The 13642-nt window shown below is 40.3% G+C and overlaps 1 long non-coding RNA gene across 2 annotated transcripts in view; it reads left to right on the top strand.

Annotated features, from left to right (window-relative positions):
- The first annotated feature begins 454 nt into the window (after nt 1-454).
- LOC147380276 (uncharacterized) overlaps nt 455-13642 on the top strand; it is a 33644-nt gene continuing 20456 nt past the window's right edge. The window contains exons 1-2 of one of the 2 annotated variants that reach the window (XR_015167838.1): nt 455-5126; nt 6265-6613. This is a non-coding gene — a long non-coding RNA (uncharacterized LOC147380276). Of the gene's footprint in view, nt 5127-6264; nt 6614-10852; nt 10943-13642 lie in introns of those variants that run through there. The other variant, XR_015167839.1, reaches the window with a different exon arrangement.

Here is a 13642-nt window from a genome sequence, read left to right as displayed (position 1 = left end):
TGTCTAGGTTGGTCATAGCTTTTCTCCCAAGGAGCAAGTGTCTTTTAATTTGGTGGCTGCAGTCACCCTCTGCAGTGATTTTGGAGCCCCCCAAAATAAATTCTGTCACTGTTTCCATTGTTTCCCCATCTATTTGCCATGAAGTGATGGGACCGGATGCCATGATCTTCGTTTTCTGAATGTTGAGTTTTAAGACAACTTTTTCACTCTCCTCTTTCACTTTCATCAAGAGGCTCTTTATTTCTTCTTTGCTTTCTGCCATAAGGGTGGTGTCATCTGCATAATCTGAGGTAATTGATATTTCTCCTGGCAATCTTGATTCCAGCTTATGCTGTGTCCAGTCCAGTGTTTCTTATGATGTACTCTGCATAGAAATTAAATAAGCAGGGTAATAATATGCAGCCTTGACATACTCCTTTCCCGATTCAGAACCAGTCTGTTGTTCCATGTCCAGTTCTAACTGTTGCTTCTTGATCTGCATACAGATTTCTCACGGGGGTGCTCCCATGGAAATGTTATGTACCACAGACTATATTCTCTTCATGGACTTCTTTTTTTCATATCTGCTCCATGCCCTTTCCCCGGTCTTTGATACAGTCCAAATTTGTTTTTAATATTTCAAAGTTCCTAAACAAAAGAAAGGGCTACCTATTGCTGAGTTCTGGCATATGGGAGATGATTTATTCATTTAGCAAGCATGCAATCCATAACAGAGTTGAAGGACTGTTGGACAAATACAGGAGAAAGGAGAGTTTCAATGAGACAAATTTTGATTCAGCATCAGTGTTTTTCTTCCCATGGAGACTTGCTTACATGTGAGATGTGTAGGATACAGAGCACTGCATTGCTAGAAGAAGACTATGTGCTGAAAAGGAAAGGTATTCTGGGTACAAATACAAGCTACATACAGCTACCCTAGATGCACAGGCTGAGCCAGCTCCAATACAATTGTCAGAACAGGAATGATAGGATCAAGAGGTGATACCAGTGGGCCCTGTTCAGCTATTAGGAAGGAGGTTGCCGGGCTATGATGTGAAGTCAGATTTCAAAGTCTCAGAATATTAGCCCATCCTCAGCAGCACCCTAAGCAGTGGTTAGAGAACCACACCGCCACCATTGCCCTCAGTCTCAGTAAAACAGAGGGCTTCCCCGGTGGCCCTAGGTAAGGAATCTACCTGCCAATGCAGGAGATGCAAGAGGTGCAGGTTCAATCCCTGGGTCAGGAAGATACCCTGGAGTAGGAAATGGCAACACATTCCAGTATTCTTTCCTGGAAAATTCCATGGACAGAGAATGGGCTACAGTCCAGTTCAACTCAGTTCAGTCACTCAGTCGTGTCCAACTCTTTGTAACCCCATGGACTGCAGCCTGCCAGGCTTCCCTGTCCATCACCAACTCCTGGAGCTTGCTCAAACTTATGTCCATCGAGTCGGTGATGCCATCCAACCATCTCATCCTCTGTTGTCCCCTTCTCCTCCCACCTTCAATCTTTCCCAGCATCAGGATCTTTTCCAGTGAGTCAGTTCTTTGCATCAGGTGGCCAAAGTATTGGAGCTTCAGCTTCAGCATCAGTCTTTGCAATGAATATTTAGGACTGATTTCCTTTAGGATTGACTGGTTTGATCTTCTTGCAGTCCAAGGGACTCTCAGAGTCTTCTCCAACAGTTCAAAAGCATCAGTTCTTCAGTGCTCAGCTTTCTTCACAGTCCAACTCTCACATCCATACGTGACCACTGGAAAAACCATAGCCTTGACTAGACGGACCTTTGTTGACAAAGTAATGTCTCTGCTTTTTAATATACTGTCTAGGTTGGTCATAACTTTCCTTCCAAGGACCAAGCATCTTTTGATTTCATGGTTGCAGTGACCATCTGCAGTGACCATCTGCAGTGGTTCAGTCCATGGGGTCACAAAAAGTCGGACATGACTGAGCCCGCGCAAGATCTGTAAAAAGTGTGCCTAGAATGAGGATAGTATTTGCCCTAACATAGCTGGGTTTTGGTCCTGTCCTGGGTTTAAAAAGAAACTGAGATTCTGGGCAGAATAACTGTGCAGACTACGAGAAAATAAACAGAAATAAGAAGCAGAGCCTAACATCCAGAGGGTGACCTTGCACACATAGTCAGATCATGTTATTTTCCTTCTGGACATCAACAATCTCACAGAATACCAATTTCAGACAAAGTTACTCTGAGACCAAGACAAGTGAGACAAAACAAGCCTACTTCATAATCTTGTCTAAGCACAGATATAATTGAGGTTACTCTAGCACCCATAAGATACCAAACACCTTCTTTCTTTGCCAAAATGAATGGCTGCCATTTCTTTACTATTCTGCCATCTCTATGGATAAGAGTTCTTGATAACTGATTATAAAATTCACCCTGCTTTTTGACAGCATCCAATCTAGAGTGAACTCTTACTTTCTTAAATCCTCCTTCAGATCACTCAAAGCCCAGATCCTCTAAGGGGACCTTCCTAATGTCCTCTTACAGAGACAGCCCATGGTTTCCTATGCGGTGTGTTCCCTCTCACCGAAACAAGTAATAAACCCAACTTGTCCAATGACAGCTGTGCTCCTGGAGGTCTCTGGCTAGAGGGATTGACACTGCAAATTTGGGTTAAAGACAGAAGCCCAGTTCTAAGGAATCTGCCAACATTTAGAGGATGGACATTGTTAAAGCTGTAACACGTTTGGAGTTACACAAGCAACTCAAGTTGGCCTCAGGGCCCCGGATCTTGGAACTCGTTCTCACCACAGGTGAATTCCAAACCACTCCAGAAAGTAGAGCTCGTGTCACAGTCCTGGCTGGAAGTGGGCTCTTTAGGGTAACAAGAAACACTACTTGGACCTGCAGTAGGGAGTTCAGAAAAGAAGCAGAGAGGGAAGGAAGAGGCACTTAATGAGCTGAGCTGTGTACTTGAAAAGCTGTGAAATGTTGTAGACCAGGGCCATTATAATCAGAACTGTCAAATCCGTCAACCATCCAGAGATACATTGAAGAAAAGCAAAGATAATGATAATTCCATTGCTAGAATCTAGGAAAACCTTTCTTTAAAAGTGTAGCTATGAGGCCATTTATACCGCATCCTTTTAACTTAGTTTGTGCTGCCTTGCTTTCACTCTCTTTCACACACACACACACACACACACACACACACACACACCCCTCGTTAACAATGTATCTTTATTTTTTTCCATTTCAAGCCTTTTAAACTTATGCCCAAGGCTAAACGTTCTAACTTGTTTTATTCTCTGCTTAAAGCAGTAGCTCTTGACTTTGGCGGCTATACATTAAAATCCCCTGGGAAGCGTCAAAAAAAACAAAAACTTGTATCCAGGACATACCCTAGACTGATTCAGTTAGAATTTATGAAGTAAAACTCTGATATAAATGTGGAGTTTTGTTTTGTTGGCTTTTTCCTTAGGGACAGTGAAAGTGAAGTCGCTCAGTCATGTCTGACTCTTTGTGACCCCATGGACTGTAGCCTACCAGGCACCTCCATCCATGGTATTTTCCAGGCAAGAATACTGGAGTGGGTTGCCATTTCCTCCTCCAGGAGATCTTCCCAACCCAGGGACTGAACCCGGGGCTCCCGCATTTTAGGCAGACGCTTTACCATCTGAGTCAGCAGGGAAGTACTATGGACAAGTGACTCCAATGTGCCAAGATTGAGACCCAGTCTTGAGAGTTTCTGGTTGACAGTTTCTGCCTTAGTTTCCTAAGAGCTTCATTTTTTAACTGGTGAGTTTCTTTCTGATGAATACACCGTATCTTCAGCCATATTCCTCTAGCACAACTGTTCTTGACCTGCCTACATCCCACCCATGCGGTTAAATTGAGAGTGGAGGCTCAGGCTTCCCAAGTAGTGCTAATGGTAAAGAACCTGCTTGCAAATCAGTGCTGGAGACATAAGAAATGTGGGTTCAATCCCTGGATTGGTAAGATGTCCTGGAGGTGGGCATGGCAACCCACTCCAGTATTCTTGCCTGGAGAATCCCATGGACAGAAAAGCCTGGTGAGACAGAAGAGCCATAAAGTCGCAAAGGATCAAACACGACTGAAGTGACTTAGTACTCAGGTGTGCAGGACAGGCTCAGTCACCTGTATTGATTCTAAAGAATAATGGAAATTTGACAACCATGGAACTTGCACCAGCTGCACAGGTGGAGAGGGGATATTTAAAATGAGTTCACATGAACCACTCAGAATAGGCAATGGCAGTTGTGCTGGGGCGGTGGGGTCTGTGGGAAGAGGGTCAAAAAGATCTCCAAATGTACCAGATATCATCTTAATTGCTGGATGAAGGTGGGGCACAAGGAATCCTAAGAAGGGGTCTGGACAGTAAAAGGTCATTTATGGAAACTGCAAGCGTGACTATCTACTGGTAAAGAAGTATTTTCATGCCTCTGGGGCAGGCTTTCCTGTGAGTACCACCAGAACATCAGCCTCCATGAGCTGCAGCTAGACCAGCACCCATCCCTCTTGTGTAGCAACTAGATATTTGCTATTTGAAATATCATATGCTTAACAGATTCCTGATGAATGAATAAATGAACTTTATCTAATGCAGGAAGTCCTTTCATTCTTTCTCACAATCCTTAAAAATATTGTTTTTCTTTTAGACCATAGCCACCATCTTAGTGTCTTTATAACTGTAAAGAATTTTCATTATTGCCTTTTTCAATATTGAGCATAGTGTGCTCTTAACATGGTTTGGGTATTATAAGGGGCTTCCCAGGTGGCGACAGCAGTAAAGAACCCTCCTGTAAATGCAGGAGACCTAAGAGATGCAGGTTTGATCCCTGGGTCCAGAAGATCCCCTGGAGAAGGAAATGGCAACTCACTCCAGTACTCTTGCCTGGAAAATTCCATGGACAGAGGAGCCTGGTGGGTTACAGTCCAGGGGGCCGCAAAGAGTTGGACAGGACTGAGCGACACAGCACCAAGAGTAAGATGAGATTTCTGAATTCCAGGTGCTTATGGATACCAGGTTGTACTCTGGGGACATTTCATCCATGATCCTACCAGGTCCTATGGAATCATCACCTAGAGGGAGTATCTACAATGACAGCATCTTAGGTCCCATGGCTGGCTAGTGGGGAAGGACACTAGTGGCTAGGGGTATGTAGATTTTTCTTTTATCCCATTCCTTATAAATAACTTCTATTCATTGACACAAGAGATGAAATTCCTTGATCTATATAAGCTATATGTTGCTTGATATACATTGTTTTAAGAGACACTTCTTGATCCAATTACTTAAAATAACAATGGAAGCCAAAGTCAAAACATTCAACCATTCTAACTCCAGAAGGTCATTAGTTTATGTTATTTTTCACATCTCCCTCTTGAAGAATATTAAAGCAAAGCCACCAGGCAAAAGGTAAAAACTCAAAAATAACTAAATTTTATTCTATAGACAGAGTTCATAGTAGCATGTATTTACACAATGAGTATACATCATTTTAGCATTTTAGAAGTCTTAAAGTGGTTTATTGATTCTAAAAATGTCCTAATTTTAAACATATTTTATTTGTACTTTAAAATATATGGTTTATATATTTGATTTGGTTTAAATATATGACATCCCCACAATGATTCATATGACACACACATTTTAATCAGTTTTCAGAATTAACAATGATTATGATTATACTTGTTACTATGAGATATCCACCCAAAGATGCTCTCATGGGCATACAGTGTCCAAAACAAGTGTGATCCTTGACTAGGACCCTAACTTTAAGGATCACTTTCCTGGTCTTTCTCCAAACAGTGGCTCCATAGATAGAATGATTTTGGTGCAGGGCGTTTTCTCTTTATCTTGAAGTGTTTCTTTGCTCTAGTGGCATTAAATTTTTTTTTACAATTACTTACTATTCAGTACAGATCCATGAAGATAAATACTGGTCTGTCCTATCAATGAGCAAAATAAATTAGTTTTCCACTGCATAGGAATAGTCTGTTTTCATGTTGGTGTCAGGAAATACATTGAATGACAATAATTTAATCATATCACTACAATGTATGCTTGTATGAAGCACTTATTATTCAGGGACTTAACTTGACGGTTGGCATTCTTTATGATAAACCTCTGCATAATACTAGGTTTTGCTCCAATTATTTGAATACCCAATGGAAGCCTGACATTCTATTAAGGTCAATTTTCTGAAAATTAGCTGTGAGTTAAAAATTTTTTTAATGTATTCTATCTTTGTATCTCATTGGGTTTGAATTTTGTGAACACATGTTTCCACAGGACACAGCCGTATGAATTTGCAGCTGGAATGAATTTGCAGCTGGAATAATACATAAGCAGGAAAATATGCTGAGAATTCATATGAAGAGATAAAGCTTCGAAGGAAAGGCCCAGCTAGCACTGAAGCAGTTGAAGTTGAGAAATCGTACTCACAGAAGAAGAACTGGCTCCCTGCAGGAGAAAAGCCTTTATATGTAAAAAGGATGTAAATAGGATGTAAATCCTATGTAAATAGTATGGAGAGTAAACTCAAGCCCATTCCTGGCCGGCTCCACTGTTGAAAGGATGTGAACTGAGAAAGCAGGATGGAATGAGGCACAGGGACTTGTCTGCAATGTTATCAACAAAAGTGAGTATATATGTACTTGTCTTCAAGGAAGTGGTGGAGCAACTGCTGATCTTCTGCAGAGGTCTGTCCATGTTTTATAAAGATTAGATGTGATGGTATATTCGGGAAAAAAAAATCCCCTCAGCGTGGATAGGGAAAAGTTCAATAGTCTGCAGAAAATGTTACAATCTGCTTAGAAGTCCTATTATTACCCATCTACTATCTTCAAATATGTATAACTTCTTTCTTCTAAAGATTTATATATGTATCTTCAAACTCCCCTGTTATACTAATCTCACTGAGCTATGAAATTATGATTCTCAGCAAGATCATCAGAATTCACTGCAGCTTCCCTGCCAAGATCAATACTCTCTTTCACCTGCCATTGACCAGAAGGCTTTCACCCACATGGCTGTGTGAAGCTCTGTCAATTTAATTACCCTCATTTTACCCTCATCTCTTCCAAATTACAGAGACTTCTCTGCTCTCCTTTAAAACACTTCTTATTGTATACTGTGTTTAGTCACTCAGTTGTACCTGACTCTTTGTGACCCCATGGACTGTAGCCCTCCAGGCTCCTCTGTCCTTGGGGATTCTCCAGGCAAAAATACTGGAGTGGGTTTCCATGCCCTCCTTCAGGGGATCTTCCCAACCCAGGGATCGAATCTCCCACATTGCAAGTGGATTCTTTACTGTCTGAGCCACCAGGGAAGCCCATTATTGTATATTATGGTCAACCATTTAGGTATCTGTTTCTCAACTAAACAACAAGTTCTTCAAGAGCAAATATCAGGTCTTATTTATATCAAAAAGAATCTTGCCAAGGGCCAAACACCTACAATAAGTTGGATAACTAATTCTTAAGTGGAAAAGCTATTAATATATGAAGTTATTTAATTTGGGGTGCATGCTAATGTTAAAAAAAAAAAAAACCAAAACCTGACTATTTAGTTCTACCTTCAGTTCAGTTCAGTTCAGTCACTCAGTCGTGTCTGACTCTTTGTGACCCCATGAATCATAGCACGCCAAGCCTCCCTGTCCATCACCAACTCCCGGAGTTCACCCAAACCCACGTCCATCCAGTTGGTGATGCCATCCAGCCATCTCATCCTCTGTCATCCCCTTTTTCTCCTGCCCCCAATCCCTCCCAGCATCAGAGTCTTTTCCAATGAGTCAACTCTTCGCATCTGGTGGCCAAAGTACTGGAGTTTCAGCTTTAGCATCATTCTTTCCAAAGAACACCCAGCACGGATCTCCTTTAGAATGGACTGGTTGGATCTCCTTGCAGTCCAAGGGACTCTCAAGAGTCTTCTCCAACACCACAGTTCAAAAGCATCAATTCTTCAGCGCTCAGCTTTCTTCACAGTCCAACTCTCACATCCATACATGACTACTGGAAAAACCATAGCCTTGACTAGATGGACCTTTGTTGGCAAAGTAATGTCTCTGCTTTTTAATATGCTATCTCGGTTGGTCATAACTTTCCTTCCAAGCAGTAAGCGTCTTTTAATTTCATGGCTGCAATCACCATCTGCAGTGATTTTGGAGCCCCAAAAAATAAAGTCTGACACTGTTTCCACTGTTTCCCCATCTATTTCCCATGAAGTGATGGGACCAGATGCCATGATCTTAGTTTTCTGAATGTTGAGCTCTAAACCAATTTTTTCACTCTCCTCTTTCACTTTCATCAAGAGGCTTTTTAGTTCCTCTACACTTCCTGCCATAAGGGTGGTGTCACCTGCCTATCTGAGGTTACTGATATTTCTCCTGGCTACCTCCAAGAAAGTAAATAAATAGGATAAAATTCTATTTTAGAAATTTTTAAAAGAAACTTACAACCAAAAATATTTCATTGCAGAAACACAGATGCAATCACAAACATGTGAATCAATCACTCTAAAAGTGGCTTTAGAAGCCAGGCTTTGACATTATTGGTTAAACTTCATTGGCACCAAGAATAGCATGAGAGATCAAAAGTTGCCAAAAAAGCACAATGTGTAATTCATATTTGATTCAGTATTCTTAAAGTCAGAACATTTCTCTTCTAGTTCACCAAACAGATATATGTGCTACATACATATGCTACACACACACATGCTGCTGCTGCTGCTGAATCACTTCAGTCATGTCTGACTCTGTGCGACCCCGTAGACGGCAGCCCATCAGGCTCCCCCGTCCCTGGGATTCTCCAGGCAAGAACACTGGAGTGGGTTGCCATTTCCTTCTCCAATGCATGAAAGTGAAAAGTGAAAGTGAAGTCGCTCAGTTGTGTCCAACCCTCAGCGACCCCATGGACTGCAGCCCACCAGGCTCCTCCATCCACGGGATCCTAAATCCAAGTCTAGCCTTCACGCTAGTTACAAAAATTAAACCCAACTATCCCAAGTCACTTTGGGAAGAAAACTAATTGACTACATTGGTGAAAAAACTCACCATTTTAATAGCCAACTGAATCTGGTCAATTTGTTAAGAACCAGTGATCAATTATAGGCATATCTTGGAAATATTGGAGGGTCTATTCCAGATCACTTCAATAAAGCAAATATAGAAATAAAGCCAGTCACACAGGTTTTTTCTTTGGTTTCATAGCACATATAACAGTGTGTGTGTGAGTGTGTGTGTGTGTGTGTGTGTGTGTGTGTGTGCGCGCGCACGCGCACACTCTATATCACAGTCATTTCAGACTCTTTGCAACCCCATGGACTGCAACCTGCCAGAATCCTCTGTCCATGGGATTTCTCAGGCAAGAATACTGGAGTGGGTTGCCATGCCCTCTTCAAGGGGATCTTCCCAACCCAGGGAATGAACCCACGTCTCTTGCATCTCCTGTGACACTGCAGGATTCTTGACTGCTGAGTCACCAGGGAAGCCCTGTTTACACTATACTGGAGTCTACTATAGCATTATGTCTAAAAAATGTACATACCTTAATTTTAAAATATTTTATTGCTAAAAAATGCTAACCATTATCTGAGCACCAGCCAGTCATCACCTTTTTGCTGGTGAAGGGTTCTGCCTCCATGTTGATGGCTGATGACTGAGCAGGGTGGTGGTTGCTAAAGTTTGGAGTGGTTGTGGCCATTTTTAAAAATAAGACAAATTTGCTGCATTGATGACTCTTCAGGAACAATATCTCTGTAACGTGCAATGCTGTTTGGCAGCATTTTACACACAGAACTTCTTTCAAAATTGAACTAAATCTCTTCAAACCCTGCTGTTGCCTTATCAGTCACATTATGTAATTGTCTAAATCCTTTGTTGTCATTTCAATGAACCAGCAGTAGTTTCCATCTCAAGAAACCATTTTTTTATAAGAAACAACTCTTCATCCATTAAGTTTTATTTTGAGATTGCAGCAATTCAGACACATTTTCCAGTTCTACTGCTAATTCTAGTTCTCTTGCTGTTTCCACCACATCTGCAGTTACTTCCTCCACCAAAGTCTTGAGCCCCTCAAAGTCATCCATGAGGGGGAAATCAACTTCTTCCAAACTCCTCACATTGTTGATATTTTGACCTCTTCACATGAATCACAAAATGTTCTTAATGAAATCTAGAATAGCAAATCCTTCCCAGAAGATTTTAAATTTATTTTTCCCAGATCCAGCAAAGCAATCAGTATCTATGGCAACTATAGCCTTATGAGGAGAAGGCAATGGCACCCCACTCCAGTACTCTTGCCTGGAAAATCCCATGGATGGAGGAGCCTGGTAGGCTGCAGTCCATGGAGTCTCGAAGAGTCGGACACGACTAAGCGACCTCAGTTTCACTTCTCACTTTCATGCATTGGAGAAGGAAATGGCAACCCACTCCAGTGTTCTTGCCTGGAGAATCCCAGGGACAGGGGAGCCTGGTGGGCTGCCGTCTATGGGGTCGCACAGAGTCGGACACAACTGAAGCGACTTACCATCGGCAGCATAGCCTTATGAAATGTAGTTCCATTTTTTATTAGTGACATATAATTGATGTTCAATATTATGCTACTTTCAGATTTATTATGTACTGATTTGACATTTGCATACATTATGAAATGATTATCACAAAACTCTAGTAAACATGTTATCATGCAGAATTATTGTAATATTATTGACCATACATTCCTTATGTTGTATATTATACCCCAATTACTTATTTATTTCATAACTGAAGATCTGTACCATTCACTTATCTTACCCCCCCACCCCCTTCCTCTGGCAACTGCCTGTTTGTTTTTTGTATCTATGAGTCTGTTTTCATTTTGGTTTTTATTTTGCTTTGTAGATTCCAAATATAAGTGAGATCATATATGGCATTTGTCTGACATATCATTTAGCATAATAGCTTCTAGATCCATCCATATGATCTAAAAAGGTAAGATTTCACTTTTGGCTTAATAATATTCCACTTATTGGTTGTCCAATAATATATATTATCACATCTTTATCCATTATATACATATATATATTACATCTTTATCCATTCATAGCATGAGGATGGTATATCCTTCTGTTTGTGTAGCTTGAAAAGATTAGGTATTAACTCCTCTTTAAATGTTTGGTAGAATTCTCTGTAAAGGCATTTGGTCCTCAACTTTTGTTGATGGGAGTTTGGGGGGTTTTTTATTACAAATTCGGCTTCACTTCTAGTGATTAGTCTGTTCAAGTCGTCTGTTTCTTCTAAGTCTTGGTCAGTCAGTCAGTTCAGTTCAGTCTCTCAGTCGTGTCTGACTGAGACCCCATGAATCACAGCACGCCAGGCCTCCCTGTCCATCACCAACTCCTGGCATTCACCCAAACTCATGTGCATCAAGTTGGTGATGCCATGCAGCCATCTCATCCTCTGTCATCCCTTTCTCCTCCTGCTTCCAATCCCTCCCAGCATCAAGGTCTTTTCCAATAAGTCAGCTCTTCGCATGAGGTGGCCAAAGTATTGGAGTTTCAGCCTCAGCATCAGTCCTTCCAATGAACACCCAGGACCTATCTCCTTTAGAATGGACTGGTTGGATCTCCGTGCTGTCCAAGGGACTGGCAAGAGTTTTATCCAACACCACAGTTCAAAAGCATCAATTCTTTGGTGCTCAGCTTTCTTCACAGTCCAACTCTCACATCCATACATGACCACTGGAAAAACCATAGCATTGACTAGACAGTCTTGGTAGGCTGTATGTTTCTAAAAATTTGTCCATTTCTTCTAGATTGTCCAATTTTTAGGCATATAATGGCTTGCAGTAATCTCTTATGATCCTTTACATCTCTGTGGTGTTGATTATAATTTCTTTTGTTTCTGATTTATTTCTTTGGTCCCTCCTTTTTTTCTTGACGAACCTGCCTAAAAGTTTATCATTTTGTTTAGCTTTCAAAGAAACTGCTTGTATTGTCATTGATCTTTTCTATTATTTTTTCAGTCTCTCCTTCATTTATTTCTAGTTAGGGCTGTTATTTTCTTCCTCTTACTAATTTTAGGCTTTGTTATCTTTTTTCTAGTTCCTTTAGGTGTAAAGGTCTCTTGCATTACAGGTGAATTCTTCACCATCTGAGCCACCAGGGAACAAATCTGAAGTGAGTCTCATAGGACAGCATATTTATGGATTTTTTTTTCTATACCATCATTCTGTGTCTTCTGATTTGAGCATTTATTCTACTTACATTAAAATAATTAATGATTATTAATTACTGCATGTTGTTCATTGTTTCCTGATTGTGTAGTTCGTTTTTTCCCTCTTCTTTTGTTCTCTTCCCTTGTGATTTGATGATTTTATTTAGTGTCACATTTGTACAATTTCTCTTTCTATTTTATAGCTCTGTTACAGATTTTTTGATCTGAGGTTAGCATAAGTTTCACATATAGCAGTCTATGTGTATAGCAGTCTATTTTATGTTGAAAATCACTTAAGTTTGAGCACATTCTAAAACACTACATTTTTCTCCCCCAAACCTTTTGTTTTTGATGCCATATTTTGTATCTTTTTATTTGTGTATTACTTAACTAATTGTTTTAAACATATATTATTTTACCACTTTTGACCTTTAACTTTCGTACCAGCTTTAAAGTGGTTGACCCTTTACCTTCACTATGTGTTTACCTTTACCAGTGAGATTTTTTTCTTTCAAAATTTTGTTTCTAGTTATATCTTTTTCTTTTCCACTAAAAGAAATCCCTTTAATATTTCTTGCTTGACCAATTTAGTAGTGATGAACTCCTTTAGTTTTTGCTTGTCTGAGAAACATTTTATTTTTCCTTCAGTTTGAAATGATAACCTTGCTGGGTATTCTTGGCTGTAATTTTTTTTCCTTTTAACACATTTAGTGTATTGAGTCAATCTTTTCTGTCCTGTACACTTTGTGCTGAGAAATTAGCTAATACTTTTATAAAGGTTCCCTTGTACACAGTATCTCTTTTCCTCTTATCGTTTAAGATTCTCTCTAACTTTTCACACTTTAATTATGTGTCTTGATGTGGATCTTTTGGAGTTCATGTTGTCTGTAACTCTCTGCACTTTCTGGATTTCTATGTCTGTTTTCTTCACCAAGTTAGGAAAGTTTTCAGCCACTATTTCTTCAAATAGATTTTCCATCCTTTTCTCTCTCTCTTCTCCTTCTGAGACCCCTATAATGAAAATGTTAGCATGCTTAATTTACCAGAGGTCTTTTAAAGTACTTTTATTCCCCCTCCCCCTTGTTGCTCTTCCATTTAGGTGATTTCTACTACCCTGTCTTCCAACGTGCTGATCTGTTCTTCTGCATCCTCTAATCTCCTAGAGGTGACCTCCAGTGTGTTTTTCATTTCAATTATTGTATTCTTCAGTTCTGATTAATTTCCCCACCGCCCCACCCCCCATCTCTTTGTTGACGTTCTCACTGAGTATGTTCTTTCTTCTCCTGAGTACAATGATCTTTATGACCATCACTTGGAACTCTTTGTCTGGTAAATTGCCTGTCTGTGTTTTGTTTAGTTCTTTCTGGGGTTTTGTCTTGGTTTTTTGTTTAGAAGGTGTTCCTCTGTCTTCTCATTTTGCTGACACATTGTGCTTGTTTCATGTATTAGATATATCAGCTTCATCTCCCAGTGTTG

The sequence above is a fragment of the Bos grunniens genome, chromosome 1 (genome assembly GCF_055505025.1).
Source record: "Bos grunniens cultivar Pamir isolate PY7600 chromosome 1, Bosgru_T2T1.0, whole genome shotgun sequence".
NCBI lineage: Eukaryota > Metazoa > Chordata > Mammalia > Artiodactyla > Bovidae > Bos > Bos grunniens.
Note: the sequence above shows the minus strand (reverse complement) of the source record. Positions and strands in the feature narration are given on the sequence as shown.